Source organism: Silene latifolia, chromosome Y, assembly GCF_048544455.1.
Source record: "Silene latifolia isolate original U9 population chromosome Y, ASM4854445v1, whole genome shotgun sequence".
NCBI lineage: Eukaryota > Viridiplantae > Streptophyta > Magnoliopsida > Caryophyllales > Caryophyllaceae > Silene > Silene latifolia.
The window spans coordinates 97045108-97067078 of record NC_133538.1 but is presented as its reverse complement, the minus strand read 5'-3'; the positions used below and the strand labels follow the sequence as shown (position 1 = coordinate 97067078).

General features: G+C 33.9%; 1 non-coding gene across 1 annotated transcript; it reads right to left on the bottom strand.

Moving 5' to 3' along the window:
- Positions 1 to 1934: 1934 nt before the first annotated feature.
- LOC141635807 (small nucleolar RNA R71) lies at positions 1935 to 2041 on the bottom strand. The gene has a single exon (XR_012540466.1). It is a non-coding gene; the product is annotated as a small nucleolar RNA R71 (small nucleolar RNA).
- Between the last annotated feature and the right edge of the window lie 19930 nt (positions 2042 to 21971).

Here is a 21971-nt window from a genome sequence, read left to right as displayed (position 1 = left end):
GCGGATCCTTAGGCAACAATCTGCACGGCTCCCTCTAGGACTTGCAAAGCACTAATCATCTTCTTAGGGACTTAATCATCATTTAAGCCCTTAGTTACCCTAATACTTGTACTTAGTATAAATAACCCATTGTTTTAGGGGATTAGACACCAAGTTTTAATCAACTTTTATCAAGTTTAAGAAGTTTAGCTAGTTAGAATTTAGCATTAATCAAGTTTATCAAGTTGTAATTTCTTAATCCAATATTAGTCAAATCTTAATCCTTCAATTTTTCTTAGTTATAGTTTGGTTAATTTGAAGATTATTTGGGTTTATTGAAGACTTGACAACTCTTCATCATTCATCAAGTGTTCTTCTATTATTCTTTGCTTATTAATTGGATCATCCTCAATTTCGTATAATCCTTTTTACCCTTGCTTATTTATTTACTCATTCACCATGATTAACTTTGTTAATATGATTGACACCTTCATTAGCATGTTTACCATAGTCAAGAGTGAGTAGTCACCTAGATAGGGTTAATGGGGGATTAGGGGAACTATAACATAGGGGTAGATCCATACTTAATCTAATGTGTTATCATAAGATTGGTTGCTTGTTGTAGTGTTAACCTATACACATGTTATGCTTGATGAAATGCTAGACTATGAAACCTTGCATTTTTTACCCATCTCTTATATTTTCAACAAGACTTGTAAGACATAAACTAACTCGAGTCTTGTTAGACCATACGTAGAAGTGAATAGGAAGAAAGTAAGTCGACTTGTAGGTGTTGTACAGTCTAGACGACTAGGGTCCGGGACCCAAATCTTCCTATGAACCGTAAGACATAAACTAACTCGGGTCCTCTACAACAATAATGACTTGCAACTATGAAAACATGTTTGTATGATCACCACCAAGAATTCCCCTATAATCCCATGACACCCTAGTGCTTTAATCTATTGTTTACAAACCCCCACTTTACTTGCTTGCTTTACTCACGTTTCTTTACATTTCATTGTTATAGTAGTGTAGATTGTTACCTCATATCTCAACCCAATTTGTGACACCCTAAGCCATAGCTTTCTACAACTGATAACTTAATTCAATACCTGTCCTTTGGGATCTGACCTTTACTTACCACTCTACTAAGAGTAGTTTGTTTAGTTATAAATATTGTTTTGGTTGGTTGACTTAGACGACAAAGTTTCGAACCACACCAAAAATGGCGCCATTGCCGGGGATGGTGTTCAATTGAATTGTTGTCTTTTCTTGTTTTTAATTGTGTCTTTCTTAACATTGGGGAAGTCAACCTCCTTAAGGCAATTTTAATTGTTTTCTAGTTGTTTACCTTTTGCATGTCTAGGAGATCACAAGGTAGACCTTTACCTATTGATCCCGAAATTAAAAGAACCTTGACCAATATTAGAAGAACCGCTAGAGGGGCTTCAACAAGTTTGGGTATTGGAGAACTTGTGGACGTCGGTGTTATCCAATCGGATAACGTTGTGTTTACCAACCCTTTTGCAAGAGAAGGAGAGGAGAACCCAATTCAAAACCAACCACAAAATCAACCCATAATGCCTAAATTTTCATCTCATTCTGTACCTACCGAGGAGAACCTAGCAAATGATACTCCGACACCACCTCACTTAACCGGTAATTTCATTGCGAAATCCGCATTCATACAATTAGTTGAGAGAAGTCAATTTGGAGGGATGCCTAGTGAAGATCCTCATCTATACATGGAAACTTTTTGTGACTATTGTGATGCTATCTCTCAAACCGGAGTAACCCAAGATCAAATTTGATGGGTGTTTTTTCTTTTTTCCTTGATCGGTGCCGCAAAGCAATGATTGAAGAGCCTAGACAAGGCTACCCATGGTATTGATTCATGGAAGAAGTTAGCGCTTGCCTTCTACAAGAAGTTCTATCCTTCGAAGAAGACTAACATGTTGAGAGCCCAAATCACTTGGTTCAAGCAAAGAGATGATGAATCATTATATGAAGCATGGGAGAGATTTAAGGATACTTGTCGTTCTTATCCACACCGTGGACTTAGTGAGTGTTTCCTTGTTCAACAGTTTTGGAATGGCTTATATGAAGACTTACGAAATGTGCTTAATATGGGATCCAATGGGAGGTTCACCGAGGTTGATGACAATCAAACATAGGCCAAAATCGAAGAGATGGCAGTTCATAATTCCCAATATAGTAGTCCTCGAAAGGCCACTAGAGGAGAAAAGCACGAGGTAGATTCCATCACACAATTGGGTGCTCAACTAAGTGCTCACATCGACACCATCAACTTGTAGTTTGAGAAGGCTATGGCTAAGCTTGATGAAGCTTCCAAATCACCCAAACAACATGCCAATGCTATGATGGCATCATCCTCAATCCCAAATGGAGTATGTGAAATTTGTGGAACCTTGGGACATGATCAAAATGAATGTAGGGGAACAAATGAACAAGTAAATGTTTTCCAAGCATACAAGAATGGCACCCCTTACTCCAACTACTATAATGAGAATACCAAATTCCATCCAAACCTTTCATACAAGAGCCAAAATGTCCGAAACCCTCAACCCACATACACACCACCTCCAATGAGAAATCCTACACAAAGACCATACTACAATCAACCCAATGATCAAGCCTTTGATGTTCAAAAAGCGGTCCTCCAAATGCAAAAGAGCCAACAAGATTTTTTTGCTCAAATGCAAAGGGATAGTAAAGCCAAAGAAACCACCATCAACAACATCCTTGCTCACACCAAAATGTTGGAGACTCAATTATCTCAATTAACATCTTCTAGCTCCCAGAGACAAAAGGGACAATTACCTCCTCAAGGTAATCCTACCACAGGACATGAGACTATCAATGTTATCCACTTGAGGAGTGGTACTAGATATGAGGGACCGAAGGTGCGAATTGAAGAAGGAATTGTTGAGGAGAATGACAAGCAAAGTGATGTGATTGAGCCACTAAGGAGAAATCCTAAGGTGGTAGAGACAACAACCAATGACTAATCAAAGAAGATAAATGAAGAGAAGGCTAAGGAAACCGAGAAAGAGCCTATTGTGATTAAACTTCCATTCCCAAGTCGCCAAGCAAAGCCTAAGTTTGATGAGCAACTTGGAAAGTTCATGGAGATTGTGAAGAACTTAGAAGTTTCTATACCATTCACGGAGCCAATCCATCATGTTCCGGCCTATGCAAAGTACATGAAAGATATCCTTACCAAGAAGAAGTCCATCCGAAAATTGGAAACCATTGCCTTTACTAAAGTGAGTAGTGCAATTCTACAAGGTAATTCCCCTCCAAAGCTCAAAGATCCGGGGAGTTTTTCCATTCCGTGTACCATTGGCGATACCACAATCAACAAGGCACTATGTGATCTAGGTGCAAGTGTGAGTGTCATGCCATATTTGGTATGTGAAAGACTAGGAGTGCAAGAGCTCAAGTGCACCAACATGACCTTACAAATAGCGGATCGTTCAACAAAGAAACCACTAGGAATATGGGAAGATGTACCCGTGAGAGTTGGAAAGTTTTTCATACCGGTAGACTTTGTCATTGTTGGCATGGAGGAGGATTCTAACATTCCAATCATTTTAGGAAGACCTTTCCTACACATTGAAGGAAAAGTAGATCTATATACTTAACATATTCATATATGTTTTAATTTAATTTTGTCATAAAATTAATAAATGATCTTATGCATGCAAACAATAAACAATAAAAAGAATAAATGTTCATCTTACATTGGAAATTTGGTTTATATGGGCACAAGAGAGATCACCTTTCTCTCTTGTTCTTATGCTTTCCTTAGTGGAAGAGCTAAGATCCAAGTATAGGATCTCTCCCAAAGCTTTATACCCAAAGCACACTCTTAATTAAAATTAATATTATAAATACTAGTACAATATTAATCTTGTAGAAAAATTGACCAAAAAATATAATAGGACACTTAATATTTTCGGTTTATGGGAGAAGGAAGAAGGAAGCTTTTTATCTCTCTAAAACTCAAATTTTAGATGAATGAATAATCAATATTACACTAACTACATATTAGTGTATTTTTTAGGTAAAATAAGATGAAAAACCAAAGTGGTTTTTCATCTCATAAAACCGGGTGGAAGAGGGCATGGGAGGGAGCCAATGAATGCTCTAGTTGTTCTTCACAATGAGCAATAGGTGTGCATGGCTAGTTTAGTAGGTAATCATGGTGCTTACCACTAACAAAATCAACTTAATATAAGCCTAATCCACCTCTTAATTTTGGTACACTTATAACATGGAATCCATATTATTTTTGTCAATTTATCAATATGTCACATGTCACATGTCACATAAATTTGTTATGTATTTTTAACATATTAAAAATCAACGTATTAATAAAAATACGTCATATACAAAAATCGATTTAGTAATTCATAATTACTTGTACCAAAATATTTTACCAATTATAAATCACAATAAATTGTATTTATAATAATTCATTCAATTTCAATTTTTTCTTTAAACAATAATTTCATCTGAGTAATGATACAATTCGATTACTCAGACCGTATCTCATTTAATCATATTATAATGAAATATGTAAATATTACTTCCAAAATCGTCCGTCAATTTTTAAATAAATTAATTGACTCGTAACGTTATATGATCAATTAAGAGTGTTGCCCTATAGGTATGACCTAGGGGATCAACTGATCACCACCGTCGCACGACAGTAATGTCAAACTCTAGTCAGCCAATCATTACCGATATGTGTGGACCAGTTGACAGTAAAAATTACTTCCCAATTGTATTCTTTATAATGAGACTTAAACATGTGATCATCATGATCAACAGTCGTGATCGCATTATTGTCGGAGGACACATATTCCAACAATCTCCCACTTGTCCTCGACAAGTGTGCGTCACCAATTCTCTTGTCCTATTACTATCTCCCACTCAATGTAAGGTGTCTTTCAGGTCGTACTTGCAAGTGATCATATCGAGAGTGGTTTCCTCGATCTGGAGAATAACTGATTGACCGGATTTATCCACCATGGATACATTCCGAGCGTGGCCACGCATTTCCAGTTCATTACTCCTCGAGTGGCCCTGAGATATTGTTACAACCCTGACTAGGGGTGGACAATTCCTATCGCACTCATTCCCTTCGACTAGCCACAACCATCATAACCCAAAATATGCCCATTTGACCCCATTTACGAAGGTCGCAGTAACACAAATCAAAGTTAATCTGAAACTGTGCCATCTTAGGCGAATAGTCTTTAGTCAAAAGAATCGACTCATTTGAATACTATAGTAGCTCTCGCCACGACCAGGCTATATAAATTTTCCAGAACTCTATAAGCGGTCATTAGGCCCAACAAAATGTTCCTAACATTCTTCCTATATGATCGACTAGTCATCTCACATGACTCTATGGCACTTGAACTTGCCATCAATCGCATCACACTCTAGTCAGTTCGAGACGTCACCTCATGTAAGTAACTATGGGCAAATACAATGTTAATCCACGTTCACTTTAACGGGGTTCAATTGTCTCCACAACCCGTTTGGATATAACAATGTATAAGGTGAGTTAATAATAACTCAAACGACAAATGTCGACATCACACTCGGGTAGTCAATACCATATTACAACCTTGTGATGCATATCGTAAGTGTAAACACTTATTGATTGCAATAGAAGTTTAACATGCCATGTGTCCATGTGTTCAAACTTCTTAATCGTATTATCCTTTATATTCATGTTATCACTCATAGCATGAACCTTACCAAGTACACATCAAGGTTCCCGACCTTGGTTTCGATTCTTTATCTTGAAAGAACTTCCTTATCAATTATCACATAACGAACGAATTTGTGGTGAATGATATAACTTGTACTGATCAAGTGCTCCATCCACACACAATGCACTAGGTATATGTTTTGTAGAGTCTTGCAACAATTTGCCAAGATGATTGACCTAGCACTTCTCACAAGTCCTAGCATATTAAGAAAGATTAGTTTTGAGTAACTTCTTATTCAACTAAGTATCTTTCCAAAACTTCTTATTTCTCCTTTTGACTTGAAAAGTTTAGGATTTTCATAAATCTTTACGTGTGTTCGGACTTTCTATAATATGTGCAACCTCTTAACACATAATAGAGTATTCTGTCAAACACTGAAATCGCTCATCGGATTCTCCTCGAGAATTCATGAAGTTTCTATTATGGCTTACCAATGAATCATCATGCTCTTATGCATATGATTCACCATTGGACATGTGCATGATTATTCTAATGGCGGAAACATTAGTTACTAATAATCATGAGATCAACCGTTCATAGGTTCAATGAACGACCATGACTGCTAATGGCAATTCCATTTTCATCTATATGAATAACCTATGTGTAAGTTGATACGATGTGTATCTCTTAATACTAATCCAATTTTTCTTGATGTAATTGGATTCATCATAGTCCATATTCATCCAGAATTGAAAACTCAAATACTTCTTGTGAAAGAAGGTATTAGCTCGTCATTCTTCAATGAGTGATGAGTTGTAAATATTCAAAGGATGATGGCTCCCACTAAATTCCATGTCTTCACATGATAATTTCTAATGCTCCCACTTAATTCCACATGTTTCGAAATTGATTACTCAATTGAAAACATTTCAAAATTTGGAATGTATGTCGCTTTGCAAAGTTATTAAGATGACACCATATATGTTCTCATCATATCCTTTCAAAATTCCTATTTCGAAGAGGTCTCATCTTAACCTTATGGAAAGAGATTTTAAATCTCTAACACATTCATGTCATAATGATGTGTGGCAATGTCATTTATTAAATATAAGTAATATCTAATACACATCCTTCAAAATATCCCTTTTAGAAGGAGGTTTAACCAATTCATTTTCATAATGAGGTTAAGTAATGACATCTGCGTGGTTTAAAACTTTGGCTATTGAAGATATCGGTATATCAATCATTGCAACCTCTAGTCAAAAATATCGCTTATTACTAGGATGTTACATTGATTCATTTAGGCTCTTAAGTAAATCTCAAGGTTGAAACTATTGGTCAAAATTTTTCATGAACTAGTCAAAACTCTTGTTAAGACTTTACATTAGTTATTTTGTTCCAAAACTTTCTTTTGGTCTCCTCGTGTAGTTATCTTGAGAACACAAAACTTTCTTTTGGTCTCCTCGTGTAGTTATCTTGAGAGCATACTCTTATGATTACTTCACTTGGTCTCTTTAGTCATATAGAACTTACTAGAGACCATAGATCTCATCTATTAGGTATATTATATAAATAGATATACCTTCATTCAAATCATTCTCTCTTGCGTAGATCTCATTTACACAATCTTATCTTGGTGTGAGTTGTGTCCTCATTTTTCTCCCACTCTATCTTTAGAATAAATACACTAGAGATTCAAAGATAGCATATGAGACACAAATAATGATGTTGAAGTTATAAGGAGAACTATCTCATAGATTGACTAATAGTTTTAGATTTCGTATGTGTACTTGGTGATTGACATACCTTTAAGAGAGTTCGTAGACTCAAGGTTACTTTTATGAATGATCATACACAAGCTTTAAGCATGTGGACATATAATGAATCCCGTCATTATATTTGTCTATTAGATCACTTTAAGTTATATGTTTCTAAGAACAAGCATTTAATCATGAATTTTAGAACAAAAGGATAAAATGATAAAACGGGTGACTTGGGTTGCAAACCAAGTCACCATTATCCAAAATACAACCAATTATCCAAAATACCTTTCCATGTCGAACACGGAAACTTAAGGTTCTAAAAATCCAAAACGTAATTTAAAATAAGACAATAAAAAGCGAAGCTCCATGAAAGCTATTCCTAGCTCCTTGATGGTTTCTTAAGCTTGCTTTTCTTTTCCTTTGTCTTTGCTTGGTGGAGGCCCTATTTACAATAAAAAGGGAGATACATTATCACAACTTTGTATCACAATACCATAGTTGAATTAGAAACATAAAAGAAAGGATAGTCATTTACCTACTGGAGTAATCTTTCCAGCCTTAATATCACCAAGGTATTTGGAACAATTTATTTTCCAATGTCCCATACCATTACAATAATGACATTTATCAAGAGGACCCTTCTTGATTTTTGAAGTGCTAGCATCATTAGCCTTTGCTTTGGTGAAAGTGGGAGCTTGCTTCTTATCTTTCCTCCCATTCTTTTTGAACTTCCCCTTACTCTTTGTGCTTATGTTAAGCACATCCTTTGGAGGGTTCACATTTAACCCCATGTCCCTCTCGGCTTGCACAAGTAACTTGTGCAATTCTTCAAGAGACACATCCTTGTCTTGCATGTTAAAATTCACCCGGAATTGAACATATGTTTTGACTTTGGACAAGGAGTGTAGAATCCTATCTACAATGAGTTCTTTGGGGATTTCAACCTTTTGAATTTTCAAGGTCTCGACAAGTTCCATAAGTTTGAGCACATGAGGGCTAACCTTTTGGCCTTCTTTGAAGTCGAGATCAAAGAATGCCGCGGCCGCCTCATATTGGACGATCCGCGGAGTTTGTGAAAACATTGTCACAAGCTTGGAGTAAATCTCATTAGCGTTGCCCATTTTAAAGGCTCTCCTTTGGAGATCCGCCTCCATCGCAAATATCAAGACATTTTTCATTGCGGCGGACTCCTTTTGGTAAGCCTCATATGCTTCCCTAGTGGCGGCGGTCGACCTAGTAGTAGGTTCGGGTGGAGAGGCCTCGGTAAGGTAACGAAGCTTGTCGTCACCTTGGGCGGCTAATTTGAGTTGGGCATCCCAATCGGAGAAATTTGACCCATTCTTTTCAAGTTTACATCGATCCATGAAGGATCGGAGCCATGATGAATTAGCGAGAGGCGTGGCAATAGGGGTTGGTATTGCCATTTGTTATGAGAAAAAGAAGTGGTCTACAAAACAAAATAGAAGGAGTAAAACAAATGTCGTTTTAATAATAATACTCGTAAAAATTTATAATTTAAACAAGTTTTATGCATTTTTCTAGTGACCTCTACCCAACTAGATAAATGATTCCAAGACCCAAATTCATATCAACTTAGGCACGGGATAGCCGATGGAACCCTTATTAATATAACTCGGTGGATTAACGTTTAATCGATTCTACTTTTAGAACTCTTGGTCGATAAAATTACTCTAATGTTTATCTATAGCCCGGAACACATGCGACTACGGTCACGAATACTTCCGTTGAGGTCAATCCAAATTTCGAATAAATGTGTCCATGATCCAAATTCACATTAATTTGGGCACGGGATGGCCGATGAAACCCTCATCAACACGAATTCGGTGGATAGACATTCATCACCCACTTCCCCTACGTAACAAGGTTTGTACCCCGGGATGGCCGAGTGCACTCCCTCGTGAAATAGGTTTTCATGGTTTCTACTATTTGGTAAGGCTATGTCTCAATTAATTGTTTTAGCGAGAGATCATGTCGATTTATTATCTATCACGTTTTAAGTGAACCAAAGCGGTGAACTACGATAATTGTAATTGACACGGTCGATGAACTCGATAAAAGGACAATGCATGTTTTAGTTATGGCGATTTAGCGATGCATGTGACATATAAATAAAATGCAAAACATAAAAATAAATCCTAGTATGGCCTTCCTAAAATAGAAAAACTATTTAGCTATTACATATTCGGAAACCAACTCCATTGGTCTCTTTAACTTCGGTTGTGGCACGCATCTCGAGGTAACACCGTCTTTATGTATCGCCATCTTGAAGAAATCCGTCTTTGGGAACTCCGAAATGAATAAAATTACATAATAAATTACATAATTTCCTATTATACATTTGTAACTAAAATAAAATAAATTTATTAAATTACAAAACGGTGATACGAGATCACAATAAAATTACAACCGAATCGATATTCCCATACATTTCGGGAAATACCAATTAAAAACTAAGGCCATACTAAGTAAAATTACATAATTCAAAAATTACATAAATTAAAATTATGACAATCATAAAGAAAATGCAGCATTATAATATGTATGAACATGCCCGATTTATGCTAAATCTCCTTTAATTAGCCAATATCGTATATTACTCGGTTTTTACGGATTTGCGTGATTTCAACATTTTATAATCACAAAAATTACATAAATTCGTATTTATGCATAAGTTAATTACCCTAACCTCTTAGGACTTAAAATTTATTCTTCACTAATTATTTGACCATAATTAACTCATATTTCTAAAATTTGTTCATTAATGGACTTAAAATTATAAAAATAAGCTATAAACTTCAAATAAATCACAAAATTTCAAATAAATTTGAAATTTGAAATTTTAACTAATGAACATTCTGGAAAAATACCATGACACTCATAATGTCCAAAAACTTAGGTTAAAATTTCGAAATTTATCCGGAAAAAACAATGTTGCGGTTAATCGGTTTTAACTAAAAAATCATAAAAACATGTGAAAAATTATATACATCAACTTTTCAATTTTAGAACTAAAAAATATAATAAAAAGCAACATATAATATTTTTCCTTAGTCATAGAGTATGTTTTATTAATATTTCACTAATAAAGTCACTATTCATGCTATTTTTCTTCAAAAATCCATAAATCATGCAAAAACACTTCAATATAGCCTATTATTTTACATACATCTTGTAAAATTGCATGTGACAACATACTAAATTTGTATGATCAGATTCGAAATTTATCTCATATTAACCTATTTTTCACTTAAATCCGATTTTAACAATGAAAAATCCATTTTTCGAGCATAAGAAGACCAAAAATTATGAAAAGTTACAGGTCATCTCAAAATAATATATGTGACAACATATCCAAAAATCACTGGAAAATTCGAAGTTTAGCTAATTTTAGTCCGAAAATGACATTTTTACTCATAAAATCATATTTTAATGCCATTATTGTATAATATGAACAATAAAAATCCGTAAATTAACCAAAATATCCTAAAAACATTTTAGGACCAGAAATTTTAACATGAATGATGATTTTCGTGATATATCATAATAACACAAATTTTACAAGTTTTATATGTTATTCTTATAACTTGGAAAAACTTTTAACCGATTTGCATGCAAACAACCATGGCTCTTGATACCGATTGAAGGAAAAGTAGATCTATATACTTAATATATTCATATATGTTTTAATTTAATTTTGTCATAAAATTAATAAATGATCTTATGCATGCAAACAATAAACAATATAAAGAAGAAATGTTCATCTTACATTGGAAATTTGGTTTATATGGGCACAAGAGAGATCACCTTTCTCTCTTATTCTTGTGCTTTCCTTAGTGGAAGAACTAAGATCCAAGTTTAGGATCTCTCCCAAAGCTTTATACCCAAAGTACACTCTTAATTAAAATTAATATTATAAATACTAGTACAATATTAATCTTGTAGAAAAATTGACCAGAAAAATATTATAGGACACTTAATATTTTCGGTTTATGGGAGGAGGAAGAAGGAAGCTTTTTATCTCTCTAAGACTCAAATTTTAGATGAATGAATAATCAATATTACACTAACTACATATTAGTGTATTTTTTAGGTAAAATAAGATGAAAAACCAAAGTGGTTTTTCATCTCATAAAACCGAGTGGAAGAGGGCATGGGAGGGAGCCAATGCATGCTCTAGTTGTTCTTCACAATGAGCAATAGGTGGGCATGGCTAGTTTAGTAGGTAATCATGGTGCTTACCACTAACAAAGTCAACTTAATATAAGCCTAATCCACCTCTTAATTTCGGTACACTTATAACACGGAATCCATATTATTTTTGTCAATTTGTCAATATGTCACATGTCATATGTCACATAAATTTGTTATGGATTTTTAACATATTAAAAATCAACGTATTAATAAAAATACGTCATATACAAAAATCGACTTAGTAATTCATAATTACTTGTACCAAAATATTTTACCAATTATAAATCACAATAAATTGTATTTATAATAATTCATTCAATTTCAATTGTTTCTTTAAACAATAATTTCATCTGAGTAATGATACAATTCGATTACTAAGACCGTATCTCATTTAATCATATTATAATGAAATACGTAAATATTACTTCCAAAATCGTCCGTCAATTTTTAAATAAATTAATTGACTCGTAACGTTATACGATCAATTAATTGATCAATTAAGAGTGTTGCCCTATAGGTATGACCTAGGGGATCAACTGATCACCACCGTCGCACGACAGTAATGTCAAACTCTAGTCAGCCAATCATTACCGATATGTGTGGACCAGTTGACAGTAAAAATTACTTCCCAATTGTATTCTTTATAATGAGACTTAAACATGTGATCATCATGATCAACAGTCGTGATCGCATTATTGTCGGAGGACACATATTCCAACACACATCGCCAGAGCGGTGATCGATGTGAAACATGGAGAGCTCACCCTTGAAGTAGGTGACGAAATAATCACCTTCAACCTTGATAAGACTATGAGAGCTCCCAATTTGTTTGAACCATGTTTTATGGTTGATCACTATACTAGGAAGGGTGACAAGAAGAAAATGGAATCTCCATTCAAAGAACAAGGAAAAGATGGAAATCTCAAAGAGAAGGGCAAAGACACACCGCCCAATTGGAAGGAAGATATTGATGATGTTGAGATTGTTGGAATAAGTGTCCTCCGACAATAATGCGATCACAACTGTCGATCATAATGATCACATGTTTAAATCTCATATTTAAGAATACATGTGGGAAGTAATGTTTTATAGTCAAGAGTTTGACATTACTGTCGTGCGACGGTGGTGATCAGTTAATCCCCTTAGGTCATACCTATAGGGAAATACTCTTAATTGATTATTTAATTAATCGTATGCCGATACGAGTTAATTAAATTGCTTAAAATTGACGGATGATTTTGTGAGTAAAATTAACGTATCTCATTGTAATTCGATTAAATAAGATACGTACTAAGTAATCAAATTGTTTTATTACTTAGATAAAATTATTGTTTACGAAACAATTGAAATTGAATGAATAATTTATTATAAATACAAGACGTTGTAATTTATAATTTGATAAACCATTTTGGTACAAGTAATCAAGAATTACTAGTTAAATTTTGTAGTGACATATTTTATTAATATGTTGATTTTTAATATGTTAAAAATACATTATAGTGTAACATGTCATGTAACATGTGACACATGACAAAATTGACAAATGACAATATAAAATGGACCTTCCATTTTATGTTGTGTGTGCCGAAATGGAGGGAGTATTAGAGTTAAATTGTGTTGATTATTTTAAATAAGGGAAACACAATGATTGTACTCTAGTTGTAGCCATGCAACCCTATTACTTTTGAGAAGAGTAATATTTCCATGCATTGGCCCCAATACTTCCCTCAACCGGTTTTTAGCATGAAAAATGGCAAACGTTTTTCATATAATTATTCACTACTTCATCATCTATTTTTCTAGTGTTAGAAAAATTAATCAACTCTCTACTTTTGTGAAAAACTTTAGAGAAATAAAACTCACAAAATTCTTCTCTCTTGGCCGAAAATACAAGAGAACAAAATACCATTTTTGTGTCCAAATTTTAAGTAAGATTAGTATTATTACTAGTTCATAATAATATTAGTTATTAAGGGTGTTCCTTGGGTATAAACTTTTGGGAGAGATTCTAATTTGAATCTTAGTTCATCCATTGTTGGAAAGCTCAAGAACTAACAAGTAGGAGATCTTGTTGGTGCCCAAAATCCGAAACACCAATGTAAGAAGTGACGATTTCTTCTCTACTTTGTTTTATGTTTGCATGCATAAGATCTTGTATTTATTTTATGATCAAATAAATTAATTCATATATGAATATGTATACTAGTGAGATTAATGAATCCCAACAAGTGGTATCAAGAGCCTTAGGTTGTTTGCATGCAAATCGGTTTATTGTTTTTCCGAGTTAATCTTATTAACAAATAAAACTTGTAATTTTGTGTTTATTATGATATATCATGAAATCACCTTGCATGTTAAAGTTTATGGTCCTAAAATGTATTTGGGATATTTTGGTTCATTTATGAATTTTATTGTTCATTTTATATATTATTGGCATTAAAATGTGATTTTTATGATAAAAATGTCATTTTTGGACGAAAAATAGCTAAACTTCGAATTTTGTAGTGATTTTGGATATGTTTTCACATATATTATCTACGGATGGCATGTTAAATCTCGTGATAAACTAGGTTATTTTGCATGAAATAGGGATTTTATAAGCTTAAATCGAATTTAAAGGGTTTATTAGGTTAATATGATTTATATTTCGAATCTGGTCATGGAAATTTAATATGTTATCACATGAATTTTTACTCAGTGCGTGTAAATATCTTAGAGGTATTGGACTCCTTTAGCATAATTTATAAATTTTTGAGTAAAAATTAAATAAATAGTGACTTTATTTAGTATATAATGCTAAAATATATTTCATGACTAAAGAAAAACGTCACATGTTGAATTTTATCATATATTTCAGATCTAAAAATGAAAAGTTGATGAAAATAAATTTTCTCATATTTTAATGGTCATATTCGTTAAAACCGATAAACCGCAACATTGTTTTTCTCGATATTTTTTCGAAATATTTAACCTAAGTTTTGAACATTATGAGTGTCATGGTATTTTTCCAGAATGTTCATGAGTTTAAATTTCAAATTTTGGAATTATTTAAAATTTTTATAATTTAATTTGAAGTTTATAGCATAATTTTGTATTTTTGGTCCATAATGAACAATATTAAGAAATCAAGTTGAGTTATTATCAAAATATTAGTGAAGACGAAGTTTTGAGTCCTAAGATGGTTAGGGTAATTAACTTGTACATAAATATGAATTTATGTAATTATTGTGATTTTAATAAGTTAAATCACGCAAATCTATAAAAACCGATAAAATATACGATATTGGCTCTTAAAAGGCGATTTAGCATAAAATTAAGCATGTTCATACAAATTATAATGCTGCATTTTATTTGTGATTGTCATATTTTTATTTTATATAATTTTTGAATTATGTAATTTTACTTAGTATGGCCTTAGTTTTTAATTAGTATTACCCGAAATGTATGGGAATATCGATTCCGTTGTAATTATTGTGATCTCGTATCACCGTTTTGTAATTTAATAGATTTAATTTTTATTACAAATGTATAATAGGAAATTATGTATTTTTTATTTATTATTTGTAATTTTCCCGGAGTTTCCATGAAGACGGTGTTACCTCGAGATACGTGCCCAGTCTGAAGATCAAGGGACCAAAGGAATTGGTTTCCGAATTTGTAATAGTTTATTAGATTTACTATTTTAGGAAGGCCATACTAGGATTTTATTTTTATGCTTTGCATTGTATTTATATGTTGCATGCATCGCTAAATCGCCATAACTAAACATGCATTTTATATCGAGTTTATCGGCCGTGTCAATTACAATTATCGTAGTTCACCGCTTTAGTTTACTTAAAACATGATAGATAATAAATTGACATGACCTCTCGCTAAATAAACAATTGAGTCTTAGCCTTACCAAAAATTAGAAACCATGAAAACCTATTTCGTGAGGGAGTGCGCTCGGCCAAACCGGGGTACAAACCTTGTTACGTAGGGGAAGTGGGTGATAAATGTCTATCCAACGAATTTATGTTGATGAGGGTTGTATCGCCAAAGCGTGCCCAAGTTAATGTGAATTTGGATCATGGACACATTTATTCGAAATTTGGGTTGTACTCAACAAAAGTATTCTCGACCATAGCCGGATGTGTTTTGAGCTAAAGATAAAAATTAATGTAATTTTATCGACCAAGAGTTCTAAAAGTAGAATCGATTAAAGGGTTAATCCACCGAGTTATATTGATAAAGGATGTATCGTCAAAGCGTGCCCAAGTTGATATGAATTTGGGTCTTGGAATCATTTATCAAAGTTGGGTAGAGGTCACTAGATAAATGCAGTAAAACTTGTTTATATTGAAATTTACGAGTATTATTATTATTTTAAAAACGACAAGTGTTTTATTCCTTCTATTTTTTGTTTTGTAGACCACTTTTATTTTTCATAACAAATGGTCGCACCAAACAACAACGCTCACGCTCCACTAATGTTTCATGGCTCCGATCCTTCATGGATCGTTGTAAACTTGAAAAGAATGGGTCAAATTTCTCCGATTGGGATGCCCAACTCAAATTAGCCGCTCAAGGTGACGACAAGCTTCGTTACCTCATTGAGGCCTCTTCACCCGAACCTAATGCTAGGTCGAGTGCCGCCACTAGGGAAGCATATGAGGCTTACCACAAAGAGTCCGCCGCTATCAAAAATGTGTTGTTTTTTGCTATGGAGGCGGATCTCCAAAGGAGAGCCTTTAAAATGGGCACCGCTTATGAAATCTATTCCAAACTTGTGACAATGTTCTCACAAACACCAAGGATTGTCCAATATGAGGCGGCCTCGGCATTCTTTGAACTCGATTTCAAGGAGGGCCAAAAGGTTAGCCCTCACGTGCTCAAATTTTTGGAGCTAGTCGAGATATTGAAAATTCAAAAGGTTGAAATCCCCAAGGAGCTCATTGTTGATAGGATTCTTCACTCCTTATCCAAAGTCAAAGCATATGTGCAATTCTGGGTGAATTTTAATATGCAAGACAAGGACGTGTCTCTTGAGGAGTTGCATAAGTTACTTGTGCAAGCCGAAAGAGACATGGGGCTAAATGTTAGCTCACCTAAGGATGTGCTAAATATAAGCACTAAGAGCAAGGGGAAGTTCATGAAGAATGGGAAAAAGAGTAAGAGGCAAGCTCCCATGAACACCAAGGCTAGGACTTTTGAAGCTAGCACTTCCAAACCCAAGAAGGGTCCTCTTGATAAATGCCATTATTGTAATGGTGTTGGACATTGGAAGAGGAATTGTTCCAAGTATCTTGGTGACATTAAAGCTGGAAAGATCACTCCAGTAGGTAAATGACTATCCTTTCTTTTATGTTTCTAATTCAACTATGGTATTTTGATACAAGTTGCGATAAGGTATCCCCTTTTTATTGTAAATAGGGCCTCCTCCAAGCAAAGACAAGGGAAAAGAGAAGCAAGCTTAAGAAATCATGAAGGAGCTAGGAGTAGCTACCAATGAAGCTTGACTTTTATTATTGTCTTTATTTTAATGCTATGGATTTTAGAACTATTTTAATTTCCGTGTTCGACATGGAAATGTGTGATCTTTTTAAAACAATGGTTGTATTTTGGATTTTGGTGGCTTGACTTGCAACCCAAGTCACCCCTTTTATCGTATTTGTTTGTTCTAAAAATTCGTCTTTATATGTTTGAACATAGAAACATATGAACATCTACTTAAAGTGAACCAATTGACAATTATAATGATAGGATTCATTATATATTCACAAGCTTGAAACTTGTGTATGATCAATTATAAAGTGATGTTGAGTTGATGAACTCTCCTAAAGGAATGTCAATTACCAAGAACACTCATCAAATCTAAAATCTATTAGTCAATCTATGAGATAGTCCTCCTTCTACTTCAAAATCATTGTTTGTGTCTCATAAGCTATCTTTGAATATCTAGTGTATTTATTCTAAAGATAGAGTGGGAGAAAAATGAAGACACAAAGAATACAAAGAATAATTTGTATGCTTGAGTAAATGAGATCTACGAAAGAAAGAATGATTTGTATACCAAAATAGAAAGTATATATGAATAGATGAGATCTACGTGACAAAAGAGACCAAGTGAAGTAATCGAAAGAATATGTTCTTAAGATAAGTGAAGTAATCAAAAGAATATGTTCTTAAGATAACTACACGAGGAGACCAAAAGAAAGTTCTTGAAAGATAATGACTAAAGAAAAGTCTCAACAAGAGATTTTGCTAGTTTATGACCTAGATATAAATAGAGTTTCAATATTGATATTTGCGTAAGAGCATAAATGAAACAAAGTTTCATCCTTGAATATAAATGAGATTTATGATTAAAAATTGCAAAGAAAGATATACCGATATCTACAAGAGCTAAGTTAATTGTTAACCACGCTAGTGTCGTTACTTAACCTCATTATGAAAATGAAATGGTTAAACCTCCTTCCGAAAAGGGTATTTTGAGAAGGACGTGTATTAAATGGGATTTCACATTTAAGTAATTACATTGCTACGCATCATTATAATAATGAATGAGTTAGAGATTAAAATCTCTTTCCATAAGTTTAAGATTGAAACCTTTTCAAAATAGGTATTTTGAAAAGATATGTTGGAAACATGTATGGTTTTCTCTTAATAACTTGGCAAAGCAAAATTGATTTCAATTCTTGAAATGTTTCGATTGAGTAGTCAAATACGAAACATGTGGAATTGAGTGGGAGTTTGAAATTATCATGTGAAGACATGAAATTTAGTGAGAGCAATCATCTTGTAAAATTTATAACTCATTACTCATTGAGAATGACGAGCTGGTACTGTCTTTCACAAAGAAGTATTTGAGTTTTCAATTCGGGATGAAAATGGACTAAGATGAATCCAATCACAACATGGGATGTTGGATAGGCATTGAGATATGCACATCAAATCAACAAGAAACGTAGGTTGTTCATATCGATGAAAATGGAATTACCATAAGCAGTCACGGTCATTCATTGAACCTAAGAATTGTTGATTACATGATTAAAAATTACTAATGTTTCCGCCATTAGAATAATCATGCACATGTCCTATAATGAATCATACGCTTAAGAGCATGATGAATCATTGGTAAGCCATATAAGAATCGTCATGAATTCTCGAGGAGAACTAATGAGCTATTCTAGTATTTGATAGAACACTCTGTTATGTGACAAGAAGTTGCACATATTAAAGTTTCAAAAACGCATAAGGATTTATGAAAATCCTAAGCTAATTAAGCTAATAGGAGAAATAAGAAGTTTGAAAAGATACTTGGTTATAGTAAGAAGTTACTCAAAACTAGTATTTTCAAATTTGCTAGGACTTATGAGAAGTGCTAGGCTAATCATCTTGACAATTGTTGCAAGATCCTACAAAATATATACCTGGTACATTATGAGTTGGAAGAACACTTGACTAGTGCAAGTTATGTCGTCCACCATAATTCGTTTGTTATGTGATAAACAACAAGGAAGTTATCTCAAAATAAAGAACCTAAACCTAGTTTGGGAAACTAGATATGTACTTGGTGAGATTCATGCTATGTAAGACAAACATGAAAATAAAGATGCAATTCAAGAGTTTGAACACATGGACACATAGTGTGTTAAACTCATGTTGCAAATGACTAGTGTTTACACACTTACAATATACATCACAAGGTAGTAATATGACATTGACTACCCGAATGTGATGTCCACACTTGTCGTTTGAGTTATTATGAACTCACCTTATACTTTGTTACATCCAAATCGGTTGTAGAGACAATTGAACCCCGTTAAAGTGAACACGGATTAACATTGTATTCGCCCATAGTCACTTACATGAGGTGACGTCTCAAAGTGACTAGAGTATGGTGTGATTGATGGCAAGTTCAAGTGCCATGAAGTCATGTGAGATGACTTGTCGATCACATAGGCAGACTGTTAGGAACACTTTGTCGGGCTAATGACCGCTTATAAAGTTTTGGCAAATTTATATAGCCTGGTCGTGGCGAGAGCTACTATACTATTCTAATGAGTCGATTCTTTTAACTAAAGACTGTTCACCTAAGGTGGCTGCGACCTTCGTAAATGGGGTCAAATGGGCATATTTTAGGTTATGATGGCTATGGCTAGTCGAAGGGAATAGTGCGATAGGAATTGTCCACCCCTTGTCAGGGTTAAAACCATATCTCAGGGCCACTCAAGGAGTAATGAACTGGAAATGCGTGGCCACGCTCGGAAGGTATTGAGTGGGAGATAGTAATAGGACAAGAGAATTGGCGACGCACACTTGTCGAGGATAAGTGGGAGATTGTTGGAATAAGTCTCCTCCGACAATAATGTGATCACAACTGTCGATCATAATGATCACATGTTTAAATCTCATATTTAAGAATAATGTGGGAAGTAATATTTTACAGTCAACTGGTCCACACATATCGGTAATGATTGGCTGACTAGAGTTTGACACTACTGTCGTGCGACGGTGGTGATCAGTTAATCCCCTTAGGTCATACCTATAGGGAAATACTCTTAATTGATTATTTAATTAATCGTATGCCGATACTAGTTAATTAAATTGCTTAAAATTGATGGATGATTTTGTGAGTAAAATTAACGTGTCTCATTGTAATTCGATTAAATAAGATACGTACTAAGTAATCAAATTGTTTTAGTACTTAGATAAAATTATTGTTTACGAAACAATTGAAATTGAATGAATAATTTATTATAAATACAAGACGTTGTAATTTATAATTTGATAAACCATTTTGGTACAAGTAATCAAGAATTACTAGTTAAATTTTGTATGTGACATATTTTATTAATATGTTGATTTTTAATATGTTAAATATAAATTATAGTGTAACATGTGACACATGACAAAATTGACAGATGACAATATAAAATGGACCTTCCATTTTATGTTTTGTGTGCCGAAATGGAGGGAGTATTAGAGTTAAATTGTGTTGATTATTTTAAATAAGGGAAACACAATGATTGTACTCTAGTTGTAGCCATGCAACCCTATTACTTTTGAGAAGAGCAATTTTTCCATGCATTGGCCACAATACTTCCCCCAACCGGTTTTTAGCATGAAAAATGGCAAAAGTTTTTCATATAATTATTCACTACTTCATCATCTATTTTTCTAGTGTTAGAAAAATTAATCAACTCTCTACTTTTGTGAAAAACTTTAGAGAAATAAAACTCACAAAATTCTTCTCTCTTGGCCGAAAATACAAGAGAACAAAATACCATTTTTGCGTCCAAATTTTAAGTAAGATTAGTATTATTACTAGTTCATAATAATATTAGTTATTAAGGGTGTTCCTTGGGTATAAAATTTTGGGAGAGATTATAATTTGAATATTAGTTCATCCATTGTTGGAAAGCTCAAGAACTAACAAGTAGGAGATCTTGTTGGTGCCCAAAATCCGAAACACCAATGTAAGAAGTGACGATTTCTTCTCTACTTTGTTTTATGTTTGCATGAATAAGTTCTTGTATTTATTTTATGACCAAATAAATTAATTCATATATGAATATGTATACTAATGAGATTAATGAATCCCAACAGAGATGGCTCTGTTAGGAGAGCATGGAATATTTTACAAAAAGAATGAGAGCTTGCAAAGCTCAGCCACAACAAGTTTTGATGGAGGCCTCATTGGCTATGATAACATGGAAGGAGAGTTGCTCTCATCAACTCATGATCAACCCTACATAGGGGAGAAAGCAAATGAAGTTTATGGTCTATGGGACGATGAATTTGAAGGATTGGTTAATCCCTACATTGGGAATGCTATGACTCTAGACCAAGGCTTGATGGATCCTTGTCAACACTTTGACTCGGACTACCACAATGAAGACAACAATGTGCAAGGGTCTATGCATGATCTTTACCATGAGAATGAACAAGCTTTTGACTACTTCTACAAGGTGTTGAGCAATATCAACAACACCTTGGCTTTGTCCCCTTGATACCTCTCACAAAAAGGAGAGTTTGGGTGGAGTCCTCCCTAAACCACCATTTGTAAATATTTTAACCCCTTAACTTGCATTTCATTTCATTTAACTTACACATTACTCATTTTTTCATTGCATTTTACATGCTTTGTTAATTAACTTGTGTAACATGAGAGGAGGTGAGGGAGGGATTTTAATGTGCTTCAAATGTGTAGTGTTTGATGATTAAGTGTGGGGAAGTACATGCCTAGGCTAACCAAGCTTTTATAATGCTACCCAAGAAG